A 12,366-nucleotide genomic window follows, 5' to 3' on the forward strand; every position below is an offset into this window, starting at 1 on the left:
CCCTCACCAAGTGGGTGCTGGGATGATAAATTAAAAAACAGATTAATAATTTTCATGAACTCTAGTTTCTTCAAAGCAGATGGATAGGAGAGAAAACGGATCATTGCACTGCTTCCTCAACGACAAGATGCTACAAGGAGGGCAAAAGGGGCTGCAGATTTTACTCTGGGGTTTAACTCCTTTGGCAACTGGTTCACTCATGAGTGAGTTTCTTTAGCCGCTAGTTGGGCCAAACTGCTTCTGATAGCAAAGAAGCAATTCTCCAGGTTAATGAATTGAGAAAACTACAGTCTGAACTGGTCAAAGGAGCAAAAGAGTCCTTCCCAAAGGTTAAACTGGAACTCCAGTATCTAAATGCATAGCTGTCATTCGTATTCATTCCAAGAAGGGGCTACTGATAAAAAGATTTCACCCTTGTGCCAGAATGGCTGACAAGGCCTACCTACAACCAATGGCTCTTCCACCCCAGCTCAAGCAAAGACAATGCTTTGTTGTGTTGATGCATTTGCTATTTGCAGTGAGTGGTGCCATTTTCAACCCTGGCCTCACAAAACCTCCTGAAGCCTTGGTTCTAAAGAGACTATTTCTGATGATCCTGGACCAAACTGCTGACATTGTGCATCTTTAAAATCTTTCTTCTCCCCTCCCACTTCAGCTCAATCAATCAATTGTATTTACTGAGCATTTGCTAAGTGCTTGGGAGAATACAACACAGTTGGTAGCAATGTTCCCTGCCCACAACGAGTTTATAGTCTGAAGAATGAGTATCACCTTCTCTCTTCCTGTGTCTCACCCAGAAAACTTGAAATGCATCCAACAGAAAACCTACTTCCCAGGCCTTCATTGTTTAGAAACTTGCCTTGCCATTTGATAAGGAACATGCTAGCTTTTTGACCTTTTCCTGAATTTTTTTTACTTCTTTATCTATGCATTGCTACCATTCGAGTGACAATATTCAATTCAGTATTACCAAAGGAAATCTTTGGTGGTATGTGGAGATTCTCAGCTACACTCTGCCACATAAACTTGGGTAGTCTTTGGGTTTATGCTACGTCATATGCTGATTTGGCAAGGAACCTCATAATCACTCGTGTGCCTCCTTGGGAGTGTGTTTCCAGATAACAGTAATCAGTACATAGCAGCTACCAGCTACTGAGTGACGATTCAAGGTCTTCTTGTGGGTTGCGAATAGAGTTTCCCAAAGGACAAGAAATGTACTGGAGCTTAGCAGCATTGGGGCTTTTCATTCTGAGGTTCACTTTGACAGGACAAAAGAGTTCTTGCAGACCTCTTCTGAAATGGGTTAGGGGGCAGAAGGGAGAGGGAGGAGAATGCACAGAGAAGGAGAGAGATGCCTTTCTTCCTCTTCCTCAGAGCAGGGGAAAACTGTGAGTCCAGTTTCCAGTGGCCCCAGAGGAGATCATTTTCAAATAGAAATCCACTCTAAAAATAGCCTCAAAGCGCCCTTCAGAACATGTATCCTCAGGGAAAGGGCACCCCCGTGTTTTTTTTAAGGGTTTTTTTGTGGTTTTTTTCTTGGGGGGGGGTGGTATGGTATAAGCACTGGGGTAGATATGAGCTAATCAGGTTGGACACAGTCCTCTTGGGGCCCACAGTTTTAATTCCATTTTGAAGATAAGGTAACTGAGGCCCAAAGGAAGTTAAGTGGCTTGCCCGAGTTCTCACAACTGAGAAGTGGCAGAGCTAGGATTAGAACCCAGGTCCTTCTTACTCTACTATAAACTCGTTGTGGGCAGGGAACATAGCTACCAGCTATGTTATATTGTATTTTCCCAAGCACTTAGCCACACTGCTTCCCAGGTAAAAGAACCTGTCCCAAAGTTACTGGGAAGAGCAACAGCAGCAGTGAGGTCACAAACTACATGGAGTTCTCTTGTGGGCCACGCTTTGGGTAATATTGTTCTAAAACCAACTTTTAGATTCCTTATTGCAAGTTCACTGATGAAGTGGCTCCACCTCCTTTCATTGGAATTCGGGGCTGGCAGTGGCAGGGGAGTCTCTAAGACTAAGCAGACTCCTCTAAGCAGAGGAGTAGGATGAACTGGAGCAGAAATATCCAGTAAGCAGGTATATTATAGAAGATACAGTTTCATAATTTAAAATTTAGAGTGTTCAGAAATCAGCAGTGTGTCCTAGTGGATAGAGCATGGGCCTTGAAGTCAGGGATCTAATCTCTGCCCTGCCACTTGTCTCCTGTGTGACCCTGGGTAAGTCACCTAACTTCTCTAGGTCTCAGTTACCTCAGCTGTAGAATGAGGATTTAGACTGAGAGCCCCAGGTAGGACATGACTGTGTTCAACTTGATTAACTTGTATTTACTTGTAGAGAAGCAGCGTGGCTCAGTGGAAAGAGCATGGGCTTTGGCGTCAGAGGTCATGAGTTCAAATCCCAGCTCCGCCACTTGTCAGCTGTATGACTGTGGGCAAGTCACTTAACTTCTCTGTGTCTCAGTTACCTCATCTGTAAAATGGGGATTAAGATTGTGAGCCCCACGTGGGACAACCTGATTCCCTTGTGTCTACCCCAGCGCTTAGAACAGTGCTCGGCATATAGTAAGCGCATAACAAATACCAACATTATTATTTACTCCAAGGCTTAGTACAGTGTCCGGCCAATAGTAAGTCCTTAAATATCATTAAAAAAAAAATCAGTAGCATCATGTCTGCTAGTTCTAAGAACTTCAGGACACTGAAGGCAATTAACTTTCCCAGAAGTACCATTAGGCCCATATGACCCAAAAGGCACTGGGAAACCTTAGTTTTTGGCAGTGTTTCTTGAAGACTACCAATTTAATTATCCATTCTCTCTGCATTTTTATGGACCTTCATTCTTGACTGGAACAATTTTAAACTTCCAATTTTTTTTTTACCTGTTTAGCCATATCTCTAACCCAGTTCAAAGCAATTCAAGACCTTGTCTCACTTGGGAGACAAAGAATAAAATCCCCTATCCCATCCCAATCCTCCTTTCAGGCACAAGCCACCTCTTTCTGGCAGCTGTTGGATAAAACAAGGAATGATAAATCAGATGACAAATGTACAACCAAACCCCAATACATAAAAAGATGTACAAAGACTTACCAATTGTAAATATCAGAGAAAGGCTACTTTATAAAGAAATGTTTCATGCATTTTGTGACAATGTGTCAAACATTTTCAAAAAAATGACAGGATAAATTTTCCTCAAATTTAAAAAACTTATTGCCCAGAACCACTATTATGGACTCTATTTTTACAAGAAGAAAAGGAATACACTCTTTTTTCTTTACTGCATGCTGCTATAACCCATTTTAATGGGGAAATTTTATAAAATATTTTTAAAATGAAACACTCTTTAAAGCCACAAGTCTATGCATATGATATGTTCGCTCTCTGATCAGTTAAAAAAAAATTACCTTCTACCTGCCCAGTAGCCACTCTCATCCCAAAAGAAAGGACTGACAGGAAGGAAAGTCAATCACTGACTTCTACTGGCACCTAGAGGAAGAAAGTCTAAACTATATTTTCCCTCTCACTACCAGTTCACAAATAGCACTCCATTTTAAGGAAAAAAATCCATATTATAAACAAAACACATGAAAACGTGATTAGATTTTCATTTCCTTAGAAATCAAATTTGCTCAAAGATAGCACTCCCTTGATTGACAGCTACAGCTGCCAGACAAAATGGATAAATTACATCCATTTTGGATGGGCAGCCTAATTGAATTTGTAATTTCTTTCACTTCCCGAAGTGCCTCACAGAGTCCTTGAGAACTAAATTTGAACTTAATGAACCTGAAGACAAGAATGCCTGTCTCACAGTTAGCTAATAGGTACTGTAAAATGGGGATTAAGACTGTGAGCCCCACATGGGACAACCTGATTCCCCTGTGTTTACCCTAGCGCTTAGAACAGTGCTCTGCACATAGTAAGCACTTAACAAATACCAACATTATTATTAATACTCTGACAGGAATGCACACTCTCAGGTCCCAAGCTCATCTGAGCATGCACGGGAGATTACCTCCTGCCTCCTGAGTAGTAGCATCAAGTCCCTATCTTGCACAGTTTACAAAATTAGTCAGATGTGTGACTTTAGGCTCTTCAGCAGTAAGGTACAAGTCGTAATGAATACAAACTGTTTTAAAAAAGATCTTCCCCCTGCCCCCCATTTCATGGCTATTATGCCATAAAGCAGACAAGTGCCACACTTGTAATGAGAATTTTAAATACATTGACAAGATGTAATCAAAGAACTCAAACTGTGTTTCCGATGACCAGTCAGGTGGTTGGCCGAGAGAGAAAAGACAAAGAGGAAATAGCACACCTGATGTGAAAAGTGCAAACCGATGCTAAAGTACTAATTGCCACAAAAAATACAAATGGTCAATTCTCTAGTGTTTCCAGCAACAGCGTATGGATCCAAAAGCTGAACAGAGGAAAAACAGAGGATAGGAAGACCATCAATTCTTTGAAATGTGGTGTTGGAGGAGGCTTTTGCGAATCCCGTGGACTTTCCGAAAGAAACAAATGGATTTTGGAGCAAATTCCGCCAAAGTGGTGTTTGCAAGGCCAAATGACTCTACTAGATTAGCATAATTTGGAAATGCAATCAGGAAGACTAATTCTCTTGAGAAGACACTAATGCTAGGAAAAGTCCAGGGAAAACATAGAAGAGAGACCGGCAGCTGGATGGATAGAAACCACATCAATGATAACGGAAGAACCTTTAGCAAGATTGCGGATTATGGCAGACAGGACATTCTGGAGAAAATACATTCATAGAGTCGCTATGAATAAAGCACTTAATAATAGTAATAATAATAACAATGTGAAAACACTTGTAGATGTAGAACATGTCACTTTCATTGTCATTGCTCCTTCCCTAACTCCATGAGTGATGAAGCAATTTCAACGTCTGTTTGGATTGATGCAGCAGCATTACTTGCCGTGAAACTGGGATGACGCTCTAAATCATTCTACTTGCGCATACTCATTGATGTGTCATAAGTCCACTAAAGCCCTGCATAATAAGGATTCCGTTGAACCACGCTTAATCTTGTAGGGGAAGAATCACTGGGATTTGGGCCCTGGAGCAGGGCTTTAACTCAGGGCTTCTCCTACAGCGAAGCAGTGTGGCTTAGTGGAAAGAGCACAGGCTTGGGAGTCGGAGGAGGTGGGTTCTAATCCCAGCTCTGCTACTTGTCAGTGTGACCTTGGGCAAGCCACTTAATTTCTCTGGGCCTCAGTTACCTCATCTGTAAAATTGTGATTAACAGTGTGAGTGTATGTGGGACAACCTGATTATCTTGTATCTACTCCAGTGCTTAGCACATAGTAAGCGCTTAATATTATTATTATTACTTCTGTCATCTAGAATGCGATAATTTACCAGGCTCTCTAGGGCTTGTCTGTTCATTCCAAGGCTCAGAGAATGTGACTGGAATTCATTTGGAGTTCAAAGAAGCATAGTCCTGGTAGTTTTAATAATAATAATGCTGGTATTTGTTAAGCGCTTACTATGTGCAGAGCACTGTTCTAAGCGCTGGGGTAGATACAGGGTCATCAGGTTGTCCCACATGAGGCTCACAGTCTTCATCCCCATTTTACAGATGAGGTAACTGAGGAACAGAGAAGTGAAGTGACTCACCCACAGACACACAACTGACAAGTGGCAGAGGCGGGATTCGAACCCATGATCTCCGACTCCCAAGCCCGTGCTCTTTCCACTGAGCCACGCTGCTTCTCTAGTTTTAGAACTACTCCAAACCCAGAACAACACCTAGTGTGCCCAATTTTCTTTTTTAATGGTATCTGTTAAGCACTTACTAAGTGCCAGGGACTATACTAAGTGCTTGGGTAGATAGAAATTAATCAGGGTGAAAGCCATCCATATCCTGCATGGGACTCACGGCCTTAATACCCATTTTACAGATGAGGTCACTGAGGCACAGAGAAGTGAAGTGTCTTGCCCAAGGTCACATAGCAGACATGTGGTGGAGGCAGGATAAGACCCCCAGGCCCGTGCTCTACCCACTAGACCATGCTACTTCTCAGTGTCAATGTCCCAAAACCCTAAGCTTTGAATTACTGGGGTTTACAGGCACTCCAGCACCTTAAATGAACACCATAAATCTGCAGAACAGTTTCCCTGACTACCCAGATCACCATGTTCTCCAAATTTTCTTTCCCTTCTGTTCTTTTCTCCTAAGAATCCGTTGGTACTTATTAAGCACTTACTAGATGCCAAACACTTTTCTAAGCACTGGGGTAGATACAAGGTAATCAGGTGGGACACAGTCCCTGTTCCACATGGGGCTCACACTCTTAATGCCCACTTTACAGATGAGGTAACTGAGGCCAGAGAAGTTAAGTGACTTGCCCAAAAACACAGCAGACGTGGTGGCGCTAGGATTAGAACCCAGGTCCTTCTGACTTCCAGGCCCATGCTCTGTTCTTCTCTTTAGACACACACACCAGTTGTAAGAACATATTCAAAAATGCAATAGGCTTTATGTGAAGCTTGAGGTTCTTAACATTTTTAACTGTAGCAATTTAAACCCACTACTCCTCAAATCAGTGGAAGTTGGATTAGAGTGCTAAAGATTTCAAAGAAACATTCACCGTGCTCCCTCTGCTGGTTTCACGATTACAAAAAGGCTAAAAGTCAGGGCTAGAAACCAAATAGTCACAATCTTTAGCAAAAATGATGTTGAGGAAAAAAGGAAAAACTACGTGTAACTCAAAGTCATAGCTACATGTCTAACCAGTAAAAACGGATTGTGTAAATAAAGGATAAATTGTGGACCTTCAGGAAAGGCAAAAATATAAAACCAAAGAAGTTTTATTTCCAAATTTTCAATGAGTTTGCTTACTGAATCTACAGACGCTACATTAGCATCGAATAACCGAAATCCTCAACCTCCTGGAAGTACAACCTGAAACAGAGTGGTCCAGTTGCCTCCACAAATGTGCTATTTTTAGACTAGGCGCATTCCCCTACTACACTGAAAGGTCCTCGAAAGCAGGGATTGTGCCTATAAGGGCTTAAAGCACAGTGCATTGCATGCAAATGGGGCTTGATATAATTTAAGGATTGAAAAACAAACCTTAACTAAAAATAGAACTACAAGTGTCTTCCATGGTGCACCCACACTAGAAGAAAAGGATGGAGACCAGTATAATGAACACTGGGGGCATGACCCTTTTGAAAGGTATCATTGGGAAAGGCTGGATGGAGGGAGCTTGACCCTCAGATTTCAGGGGGCCCATGAAGAAATTTCAAAAATCTTGGTTTACTGCATTTGACTTCTATTAGACCCATCTAAAATTTCATTTTCATGATCATATCCAATCTTGGTTTTCTTCTTAGCTTTCAAAATTGCATCTTCAGTGTTCTTTGTTGGCTCTTTCACTTTTTCCTTAAACCCTCAAAGTGGATGCCTTCCAAAGCTCTGTTCTGGGCCCGCCCTCTGCTCTTTTCTCGATCTACTTTGGGAAGTTCATCTGTCACACAGAGATTTGCAACATCTGAGGAAGAAACCATACCTCCCCAGTTTAGGCCTCTTCCTCACATCCAGCCCCAGACCTACCACTGTCTTCAGGACATCACTAATTGGATGACAGTCTATTACCTTAAACTTTCTCCCAGAGACCGCTTTTCATCTCTAGAGATATCAGATGACAGCAGAGAAAGCTAGATGACCTCAAGCCAGAGTCTTTGACAGCAATCTTTGACTCCTCTCCTGCTGCTCATAGACAACACTTGCTAATTTCCTATATTTCATTTTCCACATAAGCCCTAGCTCTGTTTTATTCCTACCAATAAATCCCTTTTCCAAGGCCTTCACCGGTCTCATATTTGGACCAATGTCTTCCCAGCCTTCTGTGTTTCCTCTGTTCATAACATTCGCCACATTGCTGTTAAATTGATCTTTCACACCTGGTTCTTCAACCAAGACAGACCGTTTTTCACAGCCTTCATTAAGTACAAATTATCTTCAGAGTTCAAACTTCTGATATGGTTTCAAAACTCTCCACCAGCTGGCCTTCATCTCCTCTCTCATCAACCAGCTGACTTCCATCTTCCAACTCACATCTTCTATTATACTTCAGCTCACTCTCTCCACTTCAAGTTTTTTTTTTTTTTTTTTACTTTAAGTTCTGCCCAAAGGTTTTTTTTTTCCTGAAATCTCCTTCCTGCTCTCTTTTAAAATATTTTAAATAGAAATGTATCCATTAGACAGAGAATGTCTCTGGTGTCTATGGGCTTGTGTCCTTATATTTTTGGTTGAGGTTCTGTGCATTTGTCATGACTGCGAAGCAGCATGACAGTGGAAAGAGCACAGGCTTGGGATTTAGGAGACCTGGATTCTAATACTGGATCAGCCACTTGCCTGCTGTGAGCAAGTCAACCAGTGGTATATATTGAGCACTTACTGTGTACAGAGCACTGTACTAGGTATTTGAGTATAATACAAGAAAGCTGGCAGAAACGTTCCCTGCCCACAATGAGCTTACAGTCTAGAGGGGGAGATAGACTTCAGAAATGTACATAAGAGCTGTGGGGCTGTGGGCAGAGAACTTAATTTCTCTGTGCCTCAGTTTCCCATTTATAAAAATACGAATAAGATACTTTTTCTCCCTTACGCTTAGACCGTGGGCCCCATGTAGGGCAGGAGCTATAGGTGGTATGCTTATATAGTATTTTCCCCAACACTCAATCCACAAAAAGTACTTAAAAACCACAATTACTGCTATCATTATTATTACATTTCTCCTTGTGTGCCCCCGCCCAAGTAGGTATCGCAATATTTAACTCTGTGTTGGTTTCTAATGTGAATTTCTCTCTGTATCCTAGTCAGAGTTTATCCTAGTCAGACCAGCTACAAAGGAATCTTCCATGTATTCTTAAAACCCTAAGTAGCTTTCAACTACAATGTAATAATGCAGACAATACATTTGCTGCCCAACAGATTCAGGACAAGAGCAGTGAACACCGGCAAAACCCCTTCATTGTTCTAGCAAATAATAAGCAATTACCAAACCAACAATACCGCTGTCTTGACTAGTTCAAGATGCTAAGTTTACTCTTTAATGATACACCCATGCATGTCATGGGGCCTCCTCTGACCAATACCCATCAAAGGGGTAATGTATTCAGTTTGAGAAGTTGTAGGAATGGTATTTATTGAGCACCCACTGGGTGTAATGCATGGCACCAGGCTAATCAATCGACTATTGAGCATTTATTCTGTGCAGAGCACTATACTAAACACTTGGGAGAGCACACAGGAGTTAAGCCACGTTTCTTGTCTTCAAAGTGTAAGGGCTTGAGAGAGAATAACAGAAAAAGTTGCATGTTCCATGCCCACAGGCAACTTACACTCTTAAGAGATCTGGTTTCATTTAAGTTATTCTCTGTAATGCTAGAATATGTTTCTGATGTTCTGGAAAATTTCCCCATTTCAAAGCTATATACATTAGTGACAGTCTTAGAGCCAGTCATTCAGGATAAACGAAACCCAGGGATAAATAAAAATCTTACTTTAGCCAACAGTTTCAATCTCCATTCCTTTGCCACTCTTACAAGTTATATATTTTTCCCCCCAAAGTAGTTAACAAAAAGTAAGAGACAAGCAGCTGCAAGGCCTAGTGGAAAGGAGTATAGGCCTGGGAGTCAGAGGTCCTCGATTTTAAATCACAGCTCCGCCACTTGTCTGCTGTGTGACCTTGGGCAAGTCGCCTAACTTCTCGTCAGCACCGGTCAGTTCCGTCATCTGCAAAATGGGGAGTCAATGCCTGTTCTCCTTCCAATTTGGACTGTGAATCCCATGTGGGACCAGATTATCTTGAATCTACCCCAACACCCCTTTAGACTGTAAACTCATTATGGGCAGGGAGTGTGCCTGTCTACTCTAACACTGTCCTCTGCCTGTTTACTGTAACACTGTCCTCTCCCAAGTGCTCAGCACACAGTAAGCACTCAATAAATACGACTGACTCAGTATATTCAAGGTAAGTCCTTAACAGATGCCACAGTTATGATGATGATGGAGCCGATGGTGGCAGATTTCACCTCTTTCCCTGGCAATTTTGTAGCGAAGGTACTACTGAGCAGTGAGGTGACAAAACTGCATATTACGAGGAAAATAAGCAGTGTAATCAAAAGTTGGAGCAATAGGCCACTGCACAGTTCTAAAGCGAGCATTAGAAAGAATTGGACGAAAAGAGGCAAGGAAGAGATGTGATATCTCTGGATTCAAACCTGCAAAATGCTTAACATCTTAGAATAAACCGGCTGAGATCTAATTGAAATCTTTAAGCTTCACACACGTTAATTAAAAAGTGAGTATATGTCACCTATATAGATTAGCATCTGAAATGAAGCCAGAATTAAAAGACATCTGCCTCGGGTAAATTAAGAATCTCATACAAAACTTAAATGACCATGTATATTACTGGTGTAGAAGATGTCAAGTCACCTACACTGTTTTTTCAACCAACACTGATCTAGATGAATTAGTTTCAAACCCATTATCACCTCACCTAACCCTCAACTATTCTTGAGTGGAAATTATGGCTTTGCTAAAAAAAAAAAAAAAAAAGGGGGGAAAAATTGTGGGCAAAACTTCCCGCTATTTTCTCTCTTTAAACAACATCCAAACTGGTTAATCTGTTAGCTACCGTGCACTGAAAGTGTTGGCATTGTTTAGGCCAAATAGCAGTGATCTTATATTCCTGGAAAATTAACCAATGGAAAATAGGTTGGGCTCCTGATCCTTTAACTTTACCAGATGACAGGAAGTTAACCTATTCTAAGCCATTACCAACTAAGGACAGTGATAGTCATAAATACAGTCATCATTTTGTGTAAGGTTTTACTAGTGAGTCAGATGACTTAATCCCCCCCAATTAATCTTTTAATAAAGCTCCAGTCCTGACAAAGGCAAAAAAGCAACACAGCATTTTTAACTGAATTTCCTTCACATCCTCCCCTTTGGTTTCTCTGGAAGCCACTACTTCGATTTCTCTACTGATCTTGCTCTTTTCCCCAACTTTCTGATTGAAAAACATTAATAAAAGTTGTTTGGCAAAATACTATTATTCATTCTGGATGAGCATGTAGGTTTCTGTGCATTTGCCAGACTTTTAAAAGTTATTATCCCTAGAACTCTCCCTGCACTTATTTTTGCCCAAGCACATTTGTAGAGTTGAAATTTCTATATCTAAATTTCCTTCGCTAAAGTGTAAGCTCCTTGCAAAGAAGAACATGGCAAACTAAGGCAAAACAAAACAAAAAAACCAGTTGACTTTTCTTTGCCACATAGAAAATTCTTATGGGGTATATGAAGAAGCCAGATGAACGAATGAGGATAGAGAGAGGTTAGTTCCAATCAGCACAAACAGCTTAGTTTTGGTTCTCCCCAGCAGGCAATCACCCAATTTTATTTGATTACCCAAACCATTCCTCCCATCTCACTCAATATTTCACACTAATTTCTGTTCTGGAAACTGGACTTTTCTACCCATTAAAAAGCAAAGGGAAGAAGAAACTAGCAAATGGAACAAAAGACCTTCAACTTCCTCTGAGAATCTTTTATCTTTACATACTGTTTCACCAAAAAGGATCCCAAATACTCAATTAGATCTAACTTTCCACAGTGAAAGTAACAGTTCCATAACAGGTACACTCTCACCTAAACCATACTCCCAGCTAACCATTCATATCAGCAGCCATTGAATGTCAGTTCCTATTCAAATTGTTTTCTTGCTAAGGGGAAGTAAAAGGACATATTAACTTCCCTTGTAAGCTCCATAGTATAGTGGAAAGGCTCATTCCTTTCAGCCAAGACATTTGCACCCTGAAGTTGAGAAGTAGCATGGTCCACCGGGTAGAACACAGGCCTGGGAGTCAGAAGGACCTGACTTCCAATCCCAGCTCCACCACCTGCCTGCTGTGTGACCTCGGACAAGTCATTTCAATGTGCCTCAGTTACCTTGTCTGTAAAATGGGGATTAAGACAGTGCGTACCAATGCAACAAAAGCACTAGCTCTAAATCGAGGTTTTATTATTCTTACCAGATGTACTGTTCCCCCCTGTAAACTGTAAGCTCATTGTGGGCAGGGAATGTGTCCACCAACTCCCCAGTGCTTAATACAGGGCTCTGCACACAGTAAGCGCTCAATACAATTGATGTACAGTCTGGGAGTGAATTTGGGTGTCATCGCCTTAATTCTCGGTTTTACATTGCAAACACCAGCAAACTGAGGGTCCAGCCCTTCAACTTGAGCTGACATACTAGAGTTTGGCCTTGAGCATTTGAATAACAACAACATTGGTATTTAAGCACTATGTGCAAA

The sequence above is a fragment of the Ornithorhynchus anatinus genome, chromosome 13, assembly GCF_004115215.2.
Source record: "Ornithorhynchus anatinus isolate Pmale09 chromosome 13, mOrnAna1.pri.v4, whole genome shotgun sequence".
Lineage (NCBI taxonomy): Eukaryota > Metazoa > Chordata > Mammalia > Monotremata > Ornithorhynchidae > Ornithorhynchus > Ornithorhynchus anatinus.